The sequence below is a fragment of the Protopterus annectens genome, chromosome 10.part0 (assembly GCF_019279795.1).
Source record: "Protopterus annectens isolate FY-2018-M chromosome 10.part0, PAN1.0, whole genome shotgun sequence".
Lineage (NCBI taxonomy): Eukaryota > Metazoa > Chordata > Ceratodontiformes > Protopteridae > Protopterus > Protopterus annectens.
Genome location: NC_056744.1, coordinates 566,795,307 through 566,815,647, shown reverse-complemented (window position 1 = coordinate 566,815,647; position 20,341 = coordinate 566,795,307). Strand labels below are relative to the sequence as shown.

The 20,341-nt window shown below is 42.0% G+C and overlaps 1 protein-coding gene across 1 annotated transcript in view; it reads right to left on the bottom strand.

The window, feature by feature from the left end:
• CDC20 (cell division cycle 20) overlaps nucleotides 1-20,341 on the bottom strand; it is a 710,318-nt gene that overhangs the window by 147,491 nt on the left and 542,486 nt on the right. The gene's annotated exons all lie outside the window — the stretch shown is intronic.

The window sequence follows — 20,341 nt, the reverse complement described above, 5'->3', positions numbered from 1 at the left end:
AGTTTCACAGAAATTTTAAGCTCGCCTAGCAAGCTTCAATGGCCTTAAAGCCATCCAAATATAGTGTCTGAAGGAAAGTTAAGGGGCTTCTTCACCCAAATTCAGTATTTTCTCGGATTTTTCTTCTGAATCAGATTCCCACACACCTGCCCTTACTAAACTGACTTTACAGGGACTGGGAGTACAGCTAAAGAATCCAATCAATGCAAACCAGTCTGACTAAGGGGTCAGTAGAACCACCTGTTCCAGGTACTCTTCACAACTGGGAACATCTGGAAAGAAAAAAATTACAAATCCGCTACCCTGGCCAACAACCATACAATGTACAGACTGATGCAGTCAGATGGGGGATTCAGCCCACGGAATCCAAAGTGCCTCAAAGTTGGTTCAAGCTACAGATGGAGGAATGGTCACTAAATGTAGATATAGCATGCTAGATGCCAGTTTATAGGGCCAGCTACATCCGACTCAGTTTTACTGAGGTTTACTCAGTTAAAGCCCCAGTGCACTCCTGAGGATGTTCTCTCAATTGCAGGACACCCCTATAGATGAAGGCCTATTTGGCACTTCCCCCACAAAAGTTAAAACAAATGAAGATACAAAGACTGAGAAAGCCAAACAAAATTTCCCCAACTACACAACACATTACACCACATCCCCCTCCTTACAGAAAAATATCTAGGACAGTAATACAAGAAATTCTGGTACAAATAGAAATTAAAGCCAGACAAGCCTATTACAATTTCTCTAGTTCCTATGGAAGATCTGCCTCCTCTCTCTCTCCAAATCCCAAACAAGATGAATTGGTTAAGATCAGTGTTAGTCAAGAAAAAGACTACTTCCCATCAAATTACTATCAAAGTCTGGAATGACTAATTACAGGCAATTTCTCATCTCAATTTCTGCAACAGACACCACCTATTTTTAATCAGATGTCTGGATGTGTACCAATGAACACATCCTAGATGTACATGCACAAGTGCAACATTAGATTTGCACTCATAACAGCAAAATACTACCTTTCTAAAACTACAGAAATTTGATCAAAAACTTCCTTTTTGGGCTGGGGAGCCCTGTGCACCTCCCAGTACACCCACTAATTTACATATACAGGCCAATTTCACACAAACCTAAGGGAAGGACATGTTCACAATCCCAGACATACTGCAACCCTGCACATTTCCAGCATTTTTACATCTATCGTTCTATGGGCCCCCATCCATCTCACTCATACCTATGCAATGCTCACATTAGGAATCTTGAACACCAATTTCTCCTACACACAGCATCTCAGCATAATACAGCCCTGCCAACACCTCTTCCAACAACATTCTAGCAGATTGTAAACAATGCACCACTTTACTTATCTGACCAATACTGCTACACATTCACATACAGTTAATCTTGCACAGCTGTCCATTTGCTGTAACAGTTGCCCTTTAGCAAATACCTCTTCCAACCAGTCTTTCACTTGTACAGTTCTACAACAGACACCCTGACAGATGGGTGGCAGTTAAAATAATGTGTAACAGTTGTCTGACGGGTGCAAGATTAGAAGTCCCTGGGACAGGGAATATGCCCTTTCCCTGGTGATTGTGCCATCTGAGTTGTATACAATTAACAGGGTGTGTTGTGAAAATTTTGTATTTTTCCAGGCTACAGCACTGATCCTCAGACTTTTTGGACTCTGCCCGAGTGGTCATTTTGTTTAAAAGTTTGAAACTGCATGTGTCAAGGCTTTCTCAGTGCAGGCATAGTGTGGTATCTAATTTCATCTTTTTCACCTATTTGGTAGATGTAAAGGCAGTCTACTTTGGATGTTGCCAGTGTGCAATAAACCCACACACATAGGTTCATAGGTGTATATACTAGGTCAATGACCACCAGTGCCTTTAAGCCTAGCCATGCAATCCAACCTAATCATCTCCAAGTAACATGGGCATTAGGAGGGGGTATGTTAGGATATTTTAGAGATTATATGTGGGAGTATGTTAGAAGCAGACAGTAAGGCCCAAACTATCAGATATGGGGCCCAGACCAGGGGTGAATTTTCAGTTTCCCATCCATTGGTCAAGGTTACACTTTAATACAGTTAGGGACAGACTGCTTCACATGGAAGGGGAGCCTGTTCCAGAGGATGGGGATCCCTTGGACACTTCTCACCAACATGTTTTATGTCACAAGTAAAATTTAAACCATTGGATCTAGTGGTTCTGATGGTATTCATCTTCTAGATGCACAAAAGGTGTGTAGCGGGTTCTGAGAATTCCTTGCACGCCAGGCATAAATCGCCTCTCAACCTGTAGACAGTTCTTTAAGGAGAGCTGTATAGGACAACGTTTATACCCTGGATTTACACACACACCAATATACGTGTGACTATATACATGCACAAGTATGCTCACAGGTTCATAGGTGTGTACAAAGTTAACCACTAGCACCTTTTTAAGCCTAGTCATGCATTACAAATCTGACAAGTTCTGGTATTCATAAGGATAAGTAGCAGCTTCGAGATTCATCATTTATAGGTTGCCTGTGTCCATTACAGACATAGGTGCCAAACCAAGGATGAATTTCATGTTCCCCATCCAAATTGCCCAAGTTACAGTATTTGGGTTAGAGGACCTCTGCTTCACACAAATCAGGAAAATCCCATTCCAGAGAAGGGGTAGTCTGGGATATTCTCTCTCTTTAGACCTTAATTCTGGTGCAGTTTTGTGGATATGCAAGAGATCGATCAGGGTGGGTTCTGACCATGTTTTGTACGGCAGGCACAGGTTGCCAAACAGCTTGTAGTTAACAGAATGCAATGATAGAGCTTTGAGGCAGTCTCCATAGGACAAATTACTTTTGTCCTGCATTTTTAGTGAAGAACCTCTGTGGATGCTCCAATTGTTTGATGTACCTGGTTAAGTACATACCAAAGGGTCATTGGTCTGATGAATGAATACAGTGGAACAATGACCTAGGATCTAGATGCCATACCTTTGTTTACAAGTTGCGGATTTCCTTACTACTAGACATGTGATAGCGAAAAGGCCAACTACTACTGACCCCTCAAAGTCCCAGACTACTGGGTTGACTTAGTAGTGTTAGCAATATAGTTACCAGGGATGGAAGACTTCCAGAAGGATAATATGCATTTGTAGTTTAGTTTTAGTCCATGGCCAGTTTCAAGTTCAGTGTCAGCAGGATTCTATGACTGCTCTTAATTTGAAAGTCTGCAAAGTGGGCCCTTGACATTGGCCTTGACTTCACAGAAATAAATTGCAAAAAGGAGTGGTCCCAGGTCTGTTCCAAGGGGGCTCTGCTTACGACTGGCTTTTTGTAGAGGTGAACTCCCCAAGTTCTAAGAGTCCATTCTGTGAGCCAGCTGGTTCCCACCCAGGTGACATAAGGAGTTCTATCCAACCTTTTGAGTTGGACAATGTCCAAGTGGGTTAGTGTCAAATGCCTTGGCCAGGTCAAGTTAGGCAAAGGAAGAGTTTCGCCCCCATCCATTGCTTTGGTGATCTTTTCAAAGTAGTCCACCAGGTTGAGTAGGCATGACGTGCCCTTAACTAAACCAAATAGGAAACCTCCAAATACTGGACCGAACCCTATGTTATTATTGATCATTTCCATGATTCTTTCCATAGCTTTGTCTATAAAACAAGAGGCTTATGGATCTGTAGATGGCTCACCTCCAAGGGCTGTTTGGATTCTATGCTTGAACACCATTTCAGATGGCCTAATAGGTCATGTTTCAGACTATTTTAAAAGCATCCTGGGATATTGTCTGGGCTCATTGATGCAGTGTTTAGCCTTCGAGAGCACAGAGGAGCTGTTCCTTAGTGATAGCAGTGTGGGGGTTGGGGGGGGTGGGGTTGTATTTGATGGTATTTCCTGAGGGGAAAGATGGGCAAATTTAGAGCTGAATTTCTCATTAGGTTTGCTATGTCTTCTGGCTCAGTACATGTGGGTCCATTAACAATGAGTGATGTGCACAACTGTGTATTGCCTTTGAGGTTGCAGGCATAGCTAAAGAATGCCTTGTGGTGGTCCTTGGCCTGGGAGGCAAAGTTTTACCTCAAATTTGGTGAGTTTTAGTTTTACAAGTGCTTTTATCCTGCTTGGTACACCACCTCCCAATTTTTTCCATGCATGGTGTGCCTTCTGTTATACAGCCTTTTTTGCTGCGATTCCACCAGGGTGGCTAGAGTCAATTCTTCACTTCTTCCTGGTACGTACACAGCTGCTTCCATGCAGCTATCAACTTTCATTCCACAGAAACCAAACTGCCAACAAGACTGATAAAATCAGGTAAAACTTTATTCCAGAGGATAAGCGCTTTCGCACATAGTGCTTAATCAGATCCATATCATAAAATCACATCTTAAATAGTACAAAGACAATTAACCAATCAAAATGTGGGCAGCAATTACTGATGTATGCTTCGCTTTTTTAAAGCTGGTGTTAAAGGTACAGATAAATTAAGCCCAGACAGCTTATCTGCCCGCAGCCTCACAATCCATTTTTGGTTCAATATTTTCCAGTTTATTGTTAATTACCCCTTCTCTTACTAGCATGTACAACTTGCAAAATGCTAAAAACAAAAGAATGTCCACGTGCTACGGAAACATGTTTAGCCAATGCATTTAATAAATTCAAGCGTTTAATGTCTCCCATATGCTGCAAGATGTGTTCCTTCAACATTCTGTCTTGCCCACATAAAAACATGTACATAGCCTACACCTAGCCAAATAGATCAAACCTTTAGACATACAATCTGCATAAAAACATGGTTTAAAAAATTACGATGCTGAAAATCTTGTATCCTGTACAACACCAAACGGGCAGAGATTCCTGATTTTGTAAACTCACTCCCTGGACCAGGGAGAAGTGCTTTTAATTTGGCATTACCTAAAAGGTACTATGGGGAAGACAGTTTTAGCTAATATTAAAGTCTGGAAGGAACAGGTGCAGAGATTGCCTGGCAAAGCAGCATGGTCCGTGGACCATATCCTTCCATGCTGACAAATATTGTACCCGCTTACAATGACACCAGAAACTGTATTTACGCCAGTCCTGTTTATTTGTAGCTGCCAAGCACATTAAACTCCAGCAAACTACACAAAGCAAAACAGATTGCAAAACAGTACACAGACGAAAAATTTTTTTCTTTTGAAAAGAGGGTCCTGCCCCCAAAACTCACACACTACTTTCTTGGTTGCACAACGGAGATCAAGAACTACTTCATTGCAGAATTTACTTCCCACACAGTGCATCTGAAAGCCAAGCTGAGCAATCTATAGAATGGCTGGAAAAACAAGGCATATCCATCCATTATTCAGAGAATCATTCATCTTTTACAGGGTCACATGGACCCTGATCATGTAAAGCACTGAAACCAGGTCCATGTTTAGTGATCGAATGGCAGGTTTACCAAACTGCTAATCATCATACACATCAGCAAACGTACCATTCACTGCAAGGCCATATGATGGCATCAAATAACGAATGCTCAATAGTTGGCCAGCATACAGGAAAGGGATGGAACTATAATTAATGAAGAGGAAATCTGCCCTTTTCTCACTGTAGTGCAATCTCAGAGTGGATATATATAATTAGCAGGTGGTGTGTGTGTGTGTGTGTGTGTGTGTGTGTGTGTGTGTGTGTGTGTGTGTGTGTGTGTGTGTGTGTGTGTGTTGCACCCCCCCCACAAGACAAATTATTTTGTGTTGCTCAACTTGGTGATGGCTGTTTGCACAGTCACAAGCCATCAAATGCTCTCGAGTGGGAAGGCACAGCCCCCCCTCCCCCCATTAATAATATAGTTAATTCAGATCACCTATAGTGCTGAAAGGACAGGTTTCCTTATCCCTACATTACCTTTCCTTTATGTTGGCTAGCTATGATCACTCCAAGATTTTTTACACCATATGGACGTTTGAAGGGAAGTTGGTCTACGTTCAGTGAACAGCTGTTAGACATTCCATTTGACCAATAAACAGACCCACTGAAACCCATTCTGGACAGGGCACAGGTATACTACAGAATGCACACAAAGGCAATTTAAAAGACTCTGAGGTTAGCTACTGCTGTGTCCAACATTGCTAGCAATCTTCAGCTTTATTAAATAAAAATCCATTTCATAAGACAAACTTGTAATTTGTGGACTGAGGTAGCCAGAGTATGAATTACAGTGAATCTTTCAGATAAAAGTATAATCTATGCAAGAGTCTCTGATAATGGCCACAGGAGGTTGAGTACACTTGGGGGAAAAAAAGCTAAACCTTTGCTTTTCAGTACCACAATGGCTTTTAACTGCACAAAGGAATACAGAAAACACTGTTCAATTTCTTTCAACTGTTGGGTTTGTATCCTACGCAGTCACTTTTCCCAGCTCGTGGAAGAAAACTCTTGAGCTGCTCCATTAACCATAATACCCTAGTCACCTAACATGCCTCAGATTGTTTGCTGCCCCTTAAGTTTGAAGCATTATGCAATGAAACCGCATATGGAACTCAAAGGAACTTTCCTTTAGCATCTTTCTCTTGTTCCAAAAGTCAAATACAGAGGGGGGAGGGAAGTTGAGGAAAAATGAACAATGGACAACAGATGAATGTTATGGTGGCGATCACATATCTAATGACATTTTCAATCATTCCTCAACTGTTGGGATGGAGTCCCCCAGTTACCTACATCTTAGAAGACTAAGGAAGGAAGGATATTCCGGAGCACTGCTGAGCCAAAGGCTGCTCTTCCCCTAGAAACTAAGTCCAATTTGTAAGGAGCAATAAAGGTACGAGCATCAGCCCAGGTTTTGGCTGCAAAAATATCAAATCAAGATCTGCATAAAAAGGCTGAAGTTGCCATAGACTTGGTAGAATGAACTTTTGGTGATTTTTGTAAAGACAAACCCAATCTTTCCCAATTAAAATGTAACCAGTTAGCCATTTAGCTAAAGTCACTTTAGAAATGTGTTTGCCTAATTTTGATTCTGAAAAGGAAACAGTTCTGATTTCCTCAAATTGTTGGTTCTATCTAGATACAACCATAATGATCTGTGAACAACCAAAAGTTGCAACATACTCTCCTTTATTAGATAAATTTGGAAAGAAAACTAAAAGGTTGATAACTGGATTAATGTTGGATTCAGACACCACCCTAAGAAGACCCGTAAGGATACCCTATGCTTGTGAAAAATCAAATAAGGAGATTTGGAAGACACCGCCTGTAGTTCTGAAACTCTTCTAGCAGAGGTAATGACCACTTAAGACCGTTATCCAGGTCAAAATTTTTAGTTCACACTCCATGGGTCCAGCATCAGTAAATACAGACTTGCTACTAAACTTAGTCTCAGCCTCTCCAGTGGATTCCTACCAGAGGTGTGGAGAAATTCTGTAGTCATCCCACTTCATACGGGGGAAGGAGGATAAAAATCCACTACTGACCCTGTAAACTAGAGGCCAACAAGCCTCACCAGCCTGGTCCGTAAAGCAATAGAATGCATCATTATGGAAATAAATGATGTACCTTCACAATGACAGCATCCTTTCACACTGCTACCACAAGTAACATACCTTTGAAAACTGACTCATTAGGGACCTGTGCACTTTTGTTAAGTGATCTTTGACGACCATGTATCCATTGCAATTTGGAAATCCTTTTATCTAGCAAGACAGAACGCCAGGGAATATCCATGAATCTGCATCCAAGGCCACCAAGTCTCATGACCACTCATCTTGCCAGTACTCACCCCTTCAGGCAGCATAAACTTTCCAAGAGGTCCATATCAGCCAATCCTGGAGTAAATTTACTCAGTTTTTTTTAAAGAAAGACAGCAAGTTGTACTTTGATACGTTTGATATCTTCAGGGTTTAAGGAAGTTAACAGCCCTCTTAACTCCTTTCTCGTCAGGCCCATTAGAGAGTACAAGGCCCCTTTTTATATGTGCTTGGCTAAGCATACGACTCAGTTTGAGACAACAACGCTTCACAAGTCAAGGGTCTGCTATTAAGCTGCACAGACTGCTTTGTACAAACTCGAGGGAACTTTCTCTAGCTTACAGGGTCTCAAAGGACCCAAGCCTCACATGATCTTTCACAGCTACAAACATTAAAAACAAATATGCTGGTGAGATCTCCATGAAGACTTTCCTTGGATGCAAGAGGAAGTAGATCCATGACTAACTATCCCAGTTGATGGGTACCCATGATTTGGGAAATATAGCTAGGCTAGGAGAGATCCACTAAATCGATATGCTAGTTTTAACACATGAACCTTGATTCTAAGTCAAGGGATGGAGAGTACAAGCTTTTTATATTAAGAAGCTTAATGAAACAATATAAGCAGAAAAGAATCCTAAGGCATGAGAAACTTGTAAGTAAGGGAGAGCTTCCTTTAATAGGAACAGTGGGAGAAGATAGTCACAGCAGTTTCCTCTGACCATTCTGAATCAATCCTGACTGTAGCGAAGGGCTTTTAAATCTCTGAGAAAGGAAGTAAATTACTGTCATTAAAAAGTATACAAAGTCTTGCCTGTCAGCGCTCAAAATTCATATGCTACCAAGACTTTAAAGTTGCAGAAAGTACGCCGGCAGTGGAAGACTACAGCGCCTTTCATACATTTAAACCAACAGCAGCAAAGACTGGGGCTAAAGGTAGAGAGTTCTGTCTACATTAGCAGCAAATGCAATGCTAGGTTGGTTAAACATGATGATTCCCTGGAGTTCATCCACATCCAAAGTCTACATGCACAAGGTTCCCTTCCATGTCCTGGCCAGTGACAAGTCACCCTGTTATAACCCATGAAGCTCAACTCTTACCTAGACCAACTAGAAGCACTCACCATACAAATACACTATTCATGAGAGACTAACTACTCCTCTATAGATTAGGGAATGCACACCAACTCAGCCAGGTTTCCTGGACTTCAGCATAAACACCCTGGACTAGCTTGATCCTGTTGGAGATTAACAAACTGGACCTATTATATAACATGGTAGAGCGCTGCACAGCCCATCCCCCAGTCATGTCCTCACTGGTGAAGGCAGACCACAAAGCTATCTCCTTTGAAATGAAACATTAACCCTGAAAATCCAACTAAACATGCAAAAGTCACAGCATGATGGAACAAGGATTTCCCAAAGTAGAAACAGGTGGAGCGGGAGACATTTGAAGAAAAGTACAGTTTTGTACCTACCATAAATGTAGATGTTCGAAGATCTACATTGCTGCAGTCCTTACACTTGGGTAGTCCGCTGTCCTCGGTCGGCCCGAATATCAAAGTATAAGGCTGACGTCGGTCAAGGCGCATTTGACTGACATCAGGACGGCAGGGTACAAATGCGCATGACCGACGTCATATCCTCAGTCTTTTCTTGCCCCAGATGTCAGAAGACCCTAAAAATAAAGGTCAAAACCAAAAGACAGCAAACAACCAACCAACCACCCTTGCACTACCTATATGTACAATATATACAATATACACAATATGTACAACCCAACCCACACAACCACCTCTAACTGCACACGGGAAGGAGGGAATTGGACTGCAGCAATGTAGATCTTCGAACATCTACATTTATGGTAGGTACAAAACTGTACTATGTTCTTCATCTCACATTGCTGCAGTCCTTACACTTGGGTAGAATCCCAAAGCAGAGGTAAGGGAGGATGGCTAACTACAAGGAAGCAGGAGCTGCCAAAATGCCCTGGATTTAGAGTAAAGTGGCAGGTGATAATGCCTAGAGAAAGTATGCACTGAACTCCAAGTAGCTGCCTCCAAAATATCCTTGGTTGCCACTCCCTCAAAAAGCTGTTGAAGTGGCAGTAGCCCTAGTGGAATGAGGCCTAATCCCAGCTGGAATCTCCTTGCCATGATGGGAATAACAGAAAGCAATGCAAAACCCAATCCACTTAGAAATAGTTTGTTTTGACACAGGCTTGCCCTGAGAACTCAAAGCAAAAGAAACAAACTGCTGAGACTGCCTGAACCCTTTAGTTCTGTCCAAATAATAACGTAACTGCCTGTGTACATCTAAAGTGTAGAAAATCTTTTCCCCTTTATTTTGGGGATTTGCATAAAAAGTAGGCAAATGAATAGTTTGGTTTAAAGCCACACTAGAAACCACCTTAGGCATAAAGGAAGTATTAGTACGTAATGATACCCTATCCTTATGGAAAATCAAGAAAGGCTCAACCGCCATAAGGGCCTGCAATTCAGAAACCCTTCTTGCAGAGGTAATGGCCAATAAAAAAGCAGTCTTCCATGACAAATATTTCAACTCAGAAGTAGCTGCAGGCTCAAAAGGTTGTAGAGTGAGTTTCTCCAACACAAAATTGAGATCCCAAGCAGGAGTAGGAGCTCTTCGTGGGGTCTTATATTCTTTGCCCTCTAAGAAATTGCTTGAGCAAAGGATGAGAAAACAATGGTGGGTCAATCATAGTGAGCAAATTGCTGCAGCATGAACTTTAATAGAAGAGAAAGACAAACCTTTGTCTAGTAACTCAGTAAGATATTGAAGAGCCACACACAAATTAGGCTCAGAAACATCAAAATCTTTTGCTGCACTCCAAAATAAAAATCTCTTCCATTTGTACACTTTCCTTGTACTAGGCCTTCTAGCTTCCAAAATAACATTCAAAACTTGCTGAGGAAGTGGAGGCCCACTATGGTTCAAAACAGAATATGCCAGGCTGTTAGGTGCAGAGAGTGAAGCTTGACATTTAGCAAATGGCTGTCCTCCTGCGACAACAGGTGTGGAATCGAAGGCAAAGGCCATGGAGGCTTCCGTACCAGACTTCTCAGTAATGGGTACCAGTGCTGTCGAGGCCAATCCGGAGCTATTAAAATCATCCTTGGCTTGTCCTGTCTGACCTTTAGATGTAACTTTGGGAGGAGAGGCAGAGGTGGAAAGGCATACACATGAAGATTGCTCCAATTGAAAGAAAGAGCATCCACTCTCCAAGCTGTGGGATGAAACCTTTTGTGCAAAACTTTGGCAGCTGATGGTTTAGTGGAGAAGCGAACAGATCTATGTCTGGAGTTCCCCATGACACTGTCAATTTCTGAAATACATGAGGATCCAATTTCCACTCGTGGGGATCCATAATTCGTCTGCTCAACACATCTGCTAAGGAGTTCTGTGCTCCTGGCAGAAACCTTGCCTGAAGATGGAGCTGTAAACTGAGAGCAGTCTCCCACAAAATCATTGCTTGCCTGCATAGAGGATAAGAATGCGTTCCCCCTTGCTTGTTGATGTACCACATGACAGTTGTGTTGTCTGTTAGAATCAACACCTGCCCTGGAAGAAGTAATTCCTTGAAAGCTATTAATGCAAACTGGACTGCTAACATCTCCATGTTGATATGTAGATGTTGTAGTCTGGCAGGCCACTTGTCTTGTATCCACTTTCCATTTAGATGAGCTCCCCAAGCTTTGTCTGAGGCATCTGTCGTTAAAATCTGACTCGCCTCTGGCCGGGTCACAGAGAGTCCCTTGTTTAGGTGACATTCCTGAGCCCAGCACAAAAATTCCTTTTGAATGCAAGGTATTATTTGAATGACAGTGTCCAGATCCTGGCAGTGCTGTGTCCATACATTTTTGAGATACCATTGTAGCTTCCTCATATGCAGTTTGGCATTGGGAAGCACCAGAATACAAGATGCCATGAACCCTAAGGCTTGAAGGACTGTCCTTGCAGTCAGCCCAGACTGATGAGATAGTTGATGGAAGTAAAGGGATAGACTCTTTTGTTTGTCCGGGGTTAAAAAGGCCATCTGGGATGCTGTATTCAGTCTCACACCCAGAAAGCACATGTCCTGAGAGGGTACTAGACTGGACTTTATTTCGTTCACAGAATACCCCAGGCATCTTAGCACTGCTATCACATATTCCAAATGATGAAGAAGCTCTTCCCTTGAGCCAGAATCAGGCAGTCGTCCAAATAAGGATAGATCTGTATTCCTTTTAGCCTGAAGAAAGCTATCACTGGAGCCAGAACTTTCGTGAACACTCTGGGCAGTAGATAAGCCAAAGGGCAATGCAGAGAACTGAAAGTGAGAAGTCCCAGCTCGAAAACGCAGATACTTCCTGCAACTTAGTCTGATAGGAACATGAAGGTAAGCCTCCTTGAGATCCAAAGTTACCATCCAATGATCTTTGCCTAGCAGAGGTAAAAGCTGCTGCAACGTCAACATTTTGAACTTGGGAATGTCCAGATAAGTGTTGAGTATAGATAAATCCAAAATTGGTCTCCACGTGTTCCCCTTCTTTGGTACTAGGAACATAAAATCCTAGGCCCACTTCTGGCATAGGGACCAGCTGTATGGCCCCTATTTGGAGCAACAGAGAAACTTGCTTGTGCACCTCTAGTCTTTGTTGAGGAGGAACGTCTGGCATGCCTTTGAAAGGAGGCAAGGTATGGAAATAAAACCTGTAGCCGTGGTGTATGATATCCAATACCCATCTGTCTTGGGTAATTAAACTCCAATTTTCTTTGAAAAGTGCCAACCTTCCTCCCAAAGGTGCTGCCAGACGAGAAGACTCTGGCAGCTGAAAAGGTAGGTCATTGGGTCTGTTTACGAAAGGACTGACCCCTGCCCTCACCCGAAGACTGTGCAGGAGAACTCCCTGTTCTAGGCCTGAAAGAGCCCTGAGCTCTGCCCCTACCACGTCTAGATCTACCCCTAGACTGGGAATCATAAGAAGGATACGTCCACCCCTTAGTAGGCCAATTTCTACTAAACTTTGGAGGCTGGACCTGCAAAAAATCTTTAGCAGTCTGCATAGACTTAGCCTTGTCTTCCATTTTCTTTAAGACTGCCTCAACAGGAGAACCAAACAACACGTCAGATTGCAAAGGAGCATCTAAAATCCTTGTTTTAACATGGTCAGACAAATTCTGATCCCTCAGCCAGGCGTGCCTGCGAAGAACTGACCCAGTGGCAGCCACCCTAGACTAGGCCTGTACAGCATCAAAACCGCATTGCAAAGAATGCTTACCCACATGTTCAGAAACATGTACTAAATCTTGCAACTCTTTACAATCAATACCTTCTGCCAGAGCATCAACCTTAGACTTCAATTGTGAAAGGAGATAGTTTTGGTATTTCAACATGTGAAACTGGCAATTCAAAGCCCTCATAGCAAGAGTGGAAGAAGTATAAACTTTCTTTCCCCATCTATCCAAGGCCCTGGCCTCTGTCTGCAGGAACCGGATTCTTTACAACAGAAGCCTTAACACCTTTAGGCCCCTGGCTAACAGTTTCTGGGTCTGCCCTAGGACTCTTAAAAAGAAACTTATGAGCTTCAGGCACCCTGTAATACCTATCCGGTTTAACAGGAGCAGGAGGCAAAGAATCAGGATTAAGAGAAGCCTCTGCAAAAACATCTTCCACTACATCCAAAACAGGAGGTATAGCCAAAGGCCTATGCTGGGGTAAAACAAAAATTCCCTAAGCCTTTTCCTGGAATCAGAGAAGGCTTGAGCTTCCCACTTAAAATGCCCCCTCATGGAGTGAAGACTTTCTGGAAAAGAAAGATCCTCGGGAGGAGAAGCAGAAGGAGTAGAATCATCTACATCAGAATCAGAATAAGGAGAGTACTCCTGCAAGTCTTCAGCCAAGACTCTGAAACATCTGAAGCCTGCTCAAAACTCCCTAACTCAGGCTCCACCCTAGGTCTCTTATCAGGAGGGGGCATAGAACCCCTAATCAAAGTAATTAAATCTTCTGCCATTTTAAGCATATGCTTTTTGGGCACAGTTCCTGAAGAGCTAGGGGTAACAACAACTGAAGCTAAACCTGGCCTGCCCCTGGGAGAAGCCTTTGAAACAGAAGGAGAGGGCCTAGCCACCCTAGGAAGGGAGGGGAGTATAGTAACCTGAGAAGCCCCCTCAGCCTGACCTGCCTCCTGAGAGGCCACATCTTGCAATAATAAGGTCTCACCCTGGGAACACAAAGAAACCTCCGGTGGAGCCACCGGCTCCACCGACACCTCTAAAGCACCGGCGTCTGGTACAGATGGTTCTTCTAGCCTAGGTTTAACTGCCTTGTCCTTGCGCTTCTTCGAAGAAGCGGGCGTCGGAGCATCCGACGGCATTTTATAATTGCACCGCTTCCCAAAGACTAACCTGGCACAATCCAACCTTCTCTTTATAGTGCGTTTATTGAATCTAGCACAAGAGCGACAGCCAACAACGTCGTGCTCAGGCCCTAAGCAAGGAATACACAAAGTATGATAATCTCTATGCGGTATCTGTTTCCCACAAGAAATGCAATTATTTACTTTTTCTGACATCCGGTAAATCACTGAGGCAAGAAAAAACTAAAATATTCTAACGGGTACTTAGCCAACTTTGAACTCGGTCTGAAACTAAATCGAAAAATCTCAGAACGCCAACCGGCACTTGCAATGCTGCTTCTGCATTGGACCATGCGGCAAAAAAGACTGAGGATATGACGGTCATGCGCATTTGTACCCTGACGTCCTGATGTCAGTCAAATGCGCCTTGACCGACGTCAGCCTTATACTTTGATATTCGGGCCGACCGAGGACAGCGGACTACCCAAGTGTAAGGACTGCAGCAATGTGAGATGAAGAACATCAGACATGGGGAAGACTCAAGTGCAAACGTTAGGCAAAGGAGAAAGGAAAAATAATCAAATATCTTTGGTTCTACATTTTGTATTGGAGAGAAATGCAGACAAAGGAAAATTTTAGAATACAAAGAAAAAAGGAGTGGGGGGAGTGGAAAAGATTAATAATGGAAAAGTTAAACAGAAACTGAAGTTATGGGATTACCTGCATAGTGAAGGATTTAGTTTAGAAAATCCAACTCTAGTACCACCACAGCAGGACAATGAGTCCCCCAAATTAAGGAGGAACAGGTGGAATGGGAAGCATCTGATCAGTTGCCACATGAAGATGCTTTGGAGCCTTACTGAAGTTGCAGAGCAAGGGAGGGAGCAGAAAATTGTGGAAACTGACGCAGTCAATATTGTGGAGTGATAGGTCAGAGTTCCCATCTGAAGAGCAGTGCATGACGCAGGAGACAAAATGCGACAGGAAGATGTAATGAAACTTTCTATAGAATGTCCATAGGAAACAGAATAAAGAATGTGCCCCCAGTTTAGAAAAAGTTCAGGAAGGACTTGCTTGATTTAATAGAAATGGAAATATTAAGGTTGATAAAGATTACAGTAAGACCCAAAATATTAGAAGTCTGATAAAACAAACAGTGTAATGAAGACTTAGAACTGTACGCAATAAAAACAGAGTAAATGGGATACATTACTGTGCAGTTAAAGTAACATCTAGTCTTACCACAAAAATACAGGGCAATAAGGGAAAGGAATAAATCAAGTGCCATCATGAAAGTATCAAATACAGACATCAAGACAAGTGTCACTGTTAGAAGAGGATACTTACAATATAAACGTAATGCTCTGTATTACACCAGACCAGGAACTATTGTACACTACTGCAAATAAGCTAAAGGTATCAGCCCAGGTAGAAAAACTTAGATATGCAGATGAATCTAAAAACAATTCATTATGGACTTAAAAAAATAGAGAATCATGAAACAAAGCAAAAAGGAATAGAACCACCACTAAACAAAAGAAATAGATATGTATGAGAAATCTATGAAGACTCTGTGGAACAAATATGCTGAATGGATAGAAGCTGCAAAAACAGGAAGATCAAATGTACAGGATATGAAATGGAATGAAGTAACAACCAGAAAAAATTAAACAAAATTAAGAAAAGTTCCTAATTGGAAAACCCCAGGCCCAGATGCAGTACCAGACTTTCTGGCTAAAAGTATTAACATCTTTACACAAAGATTTAGCCCTCAGTAAGAACGACATATGTGCACTCCAGACAAACACCAACCTGTTTAAGAAAAACGATACTCCCAAGACTGAACCTACTTGCCTTCTGATGTATAAACTCAACTTGTTTGCATCAATTCCAGTATAGAGTCATTTAGAAGAAAAGACCCGCTCTGCTGTTGGAAATTGAGTTATTTTTAAGTACAATAAACTGGTGGTATCACTGCGTGTTGGCGAGCTTCATCCTTCGGTATCCAGTGAATAGTGTTTATAATTTGTTTTACATAGTCAGTGGCAACACTATCTTTTTAGTAATTTTTCATTTAGAAGAAAATCATGGCAATAGAACAAAAGGGTAACGAAAGCCATATGAAACAAAGGATCATTTGTTTTTAAAGTCATAATGGAGACTTTTAAAATAAGAACCAAAGTATAGAATTGATTACAAAAAGCATTTGCCAGCATTTTCACATTCATGGACAAAGGAGTGGTTACAGATATATACCCTACACTGATCAATTACATTAGTGACCAGAAACTGTGGCAAACCACTTTGTAGCCAAACCATGATAAAAGGACAAATGATCCCAAGGACAGAAATTCAAAGGGGGATATTCCAGGGTGACTCACTGCTGCTCCTATTTGTCTTGCCCTTAACCCATTAAGCTAATTAGGTCATGGTCAGTTTGGCTTCCAGACTTTTTGCAGAAGAGTTAAAACTAATTCATTAAATGAGGAGCTGAAGCACAACTGGAAATAGTCAAAACTTTCTCAGATATATATATTGGTCTTGATAAATGGGCAAAAGTAACATTTAAACCAGGAAAACTGCAGCACCAAGAAAATATCAGCCTGAGACAGGAATATGAAAAACTTGAGGGAGTATACAAATATTTGGGAATTTAATGGACAATAAAACACGAACAAACGCAAACAAAACTAAGTGTATTTTAGAAGACTACAATTAATAGTGAAAACAGCCTTGACACCTAGGAACAAAGTCCATGCTATAAACCAATTTGCTCTGACTGTTCTTACAGTTTTGGGGTAAATGACTGGCCCCACAAATTGCTTCAGTTGGATAGGAAAAGAAATCCAAAAGCTATTTGATATATGCATACAAGTTTACTCCCCTTACTCAGATTTCACTTTATTCCAACTACTACTGCTCTCCTCATTTATAAATAAAACTTCTCTAATTTTTCCTTTTACCCATAGCTACGCCATCACCTTGCCCGCCATCACCTTGCCCGCCATCACCTTGCCCGCCATCACCTTGCCCTCCATCACCTTGCCCTCCATCACCTTGCCCTCCATCACCTTGCCCTCCATCACCTTGCCCTCCATCACCTTGCCCTCCATCACCTTGCCCGCCCCTTTGGATTACTGATGTATATGCTGTTGCCTGTAACTAAAATCTGCTATACAGTACTTTCTGTATTCATCTTTAACTCTGAGTTAATTACTTCCCCTCTAAATGAAGTTCTTGCGTATTGGAGATGTATGAATGACCAACATTGTTTTATTGCCTTTTTGTAAACACCTTTTAAACTCTCATGCTACAAGTGGGAACCCAAGCATTATAATGCATGTTTACCACCTCATGTATACTGTACTGTTCATAAACATTTTTATGGTGTATGTAACACTGTGGAGCTTTTCTCCCCAGGCCTCTGCTGAAAAAGAGCGCAAGCTCAGATATTCCCGGTCAAAAAAAAGTCAAAGAAAAACATTTGTGTATACCAAAACTATATATTCCTCATTCTGAAGGCGATATGGGCCTCCTCAAAATTCATTACATGTATAGATCTGCTAGAATCTTATTTACTGACCTCACCAGATCCAAACATAGCTAAAGTTTTAAAACATTGAGTACAAGTCAGATGACCTCCATGCTTAGCAAAAGCATATTGGCATCAAGCAGGAATGGAAACCAAACCAGAAATAGACAAATCAGACAGCAACTGAATGTGCCAAAAGGGTCAGATGAGAAAGCAAGAAATAAAGGAAAACATATAAAGGAGTTGCAAGCACAGAAAATTCCCGAACAACCTCATGCCAATCAGGACTGGATGCAAGAACGGTTAGAGGTGAAGTTGAACCTAAATATGAAAGGTTAGTGGCCCAGGATAGTGGACTATGTAAACCCAAGTCCATCAAACATGTGGGAAAAACAGATGCAACTGGAAAAAGTCGCATCTTGTGGCTGGTGAGATGCACAAATGGCACAGGGCCTGTATACCGAAAGGCATAGCTACATGGCAAAACTGTTGCACTGGGGATTGTGCAAACATTACAACACTGAAATAGCTGGAAGCATTAGAAACACAAGCCACAAAGCATTAGAGAATGATGAAGTTTCACATGGGATTACTCAATCAACAGTTCAAAAACAGATGCGAGAAAACCAGATATATATAGTCCATAGCACTGGTCATTGAAATAGCTACAGCGAGTGATTAGTGCCTTGTGTACAGAGCAAGTTATAAAATACCAGGATTTGTAAGTAGAAAAGAGGGCAGTGTGGAACATGGATACCCAGACATTTCCAAGAGTAAGAGAAGCAAGTCTCAAAGAATTTACAGACTTGGATATGCTACTGATGCACGCAACTCTATGAACCGCAGGAGGAATCAAGTCTGCGCACATAGCCAAAAGTGCTCTTCTCAGCACCTGCAAAACAAAGATTTAAACAGTACTATATTTACAAACTTTAAATCATACTTTGACTTGGGAATAGGGCCCACTCCTGTCAAGTTATTAGAAACCCAAAAGACTTGGAGAAACTGAGACCGGTTACTTGCCAACATTATGTTAGTTCTGCACATGTCCCAGTGTCACGTCCTTAATGGTGACGACAGACCACAACACTTGTCTCCTTTAAAAAAAACACACACAAAGCTAAACCTGCAAGAGTTTGAACTAAAGCAAATTGCATCCTATAAGCAACTGTCAAAATTCACACGGTCCCTCAAACCCCAAGAACACAGCTACCTTGTGCAGAATTTACAGACACCCTGTACAAAAATGTAAATGGCTGCATTGCTGATGTACCTACCAGAAAGAAGCCCAGATCAAACACTAACCCACACTGATAGAATCCTTACCTCAACAGGTAATATAACAAAAGGAAAAAGTAATTGCCAAAATCAGAAACTGTTAGACAAGAGCTCACCGATTCAGCTAAACAAAAAACTAAAGCAGTTAATTAGGACAGCAGGGCAAGTCTCCCAGACTAAGAACAAATCAAAGATCTTAATCAGCTAAGCCAGAAACCTTAAAAAATAACACTCAGCAGTGTGTGCAGAACTGGTGGTAATGGCAGTCTTCACTGACTAAGGTAACAGCTAAATTTAATCAGCCAGTAGATTTGCTAACTTCGCCCTTCACCCTCCATTATCTCCTGTGAAATTCCTTCCCACATAACTCCCCCCCACCATCTCCATTTGGCTTTAAGGGAAGGTCTTTCCTATGCAACATGGTAGACTTCATTGACAGAGCCATCATGATTATGGATGAGGGGAAAACCACACACCTACCCTGGCCAAGGCATTTGATCCAATATCCCACTCTGGAATTATTGAAAAATCCATAGACAACTCACTCGATTGCCAGCGAACTCAAATAGGACCCATGAAACTCAGGATAGCAAGATCACCTCCACCAACAGATTGGTCATCAGCAGAGTACCACAGGGCTCAGTGTTGGGACTGCTCCCATTTGGCATCTCCTTCTTGCCAAGTAGAATACAATGTCAAAGGCCTCCGGTTCAGAGTTCGCAGATTACTAAATTGGGAGCCATCACCAACATCCTACAAAAGTGGCCAACACAAACAAGTTATTATGAAAGCCACAGATTAAAATTCATATTCACCGTAAAATACACTAGTGCCCTTTGGGAAATCTGCTCTGCGCAGTCTCCTACAAGTTACTGACAGAGAATCTATGCTTGGCAATACAAGGCACCCTTATATCCAGCTCTGATGGATCTGGTACATCTGCAAGACTGCACCAGAAACACTAGATCCAAGGACCTGACCTTTGTGACATAGAACCTGCTGGAGGGACTGATGCGTCTCAGAGGAACCTGGACTACAGGATAAGCTGCCCATTCAAGTGAATGAGAGATCGTCCCCAACCCTACTCAAAAAGGACCTTGATCATTGGATGGGAAATTGCTAGTAGGCCCCCATGTCTCTGATGTGGATCAATTGACTTACTGTCTAACTCTGTCCAATATCCTGCCCCCAATAACCTTTAGCTACTTATGAACATACCAAGCCATAAAAGAATCCAAGGAACTCTGGGGCAAGATTGGGTTGGTTTGCACAGCTACTCTTGTAAAGACCCTGGTGGCCACTGGCCTAGTATATACCTATGAACCTTAAACTGAAGTGCTGTTCCTTAGCTCTCACCATCCTTGTTTGCCTGCCACAGTCACTTTCATGGGAATTTTCTGTTTATACTGTCAAGATTCAAATCTGACAGCAAGATTAATAAAGATGCATCAAGATACCAC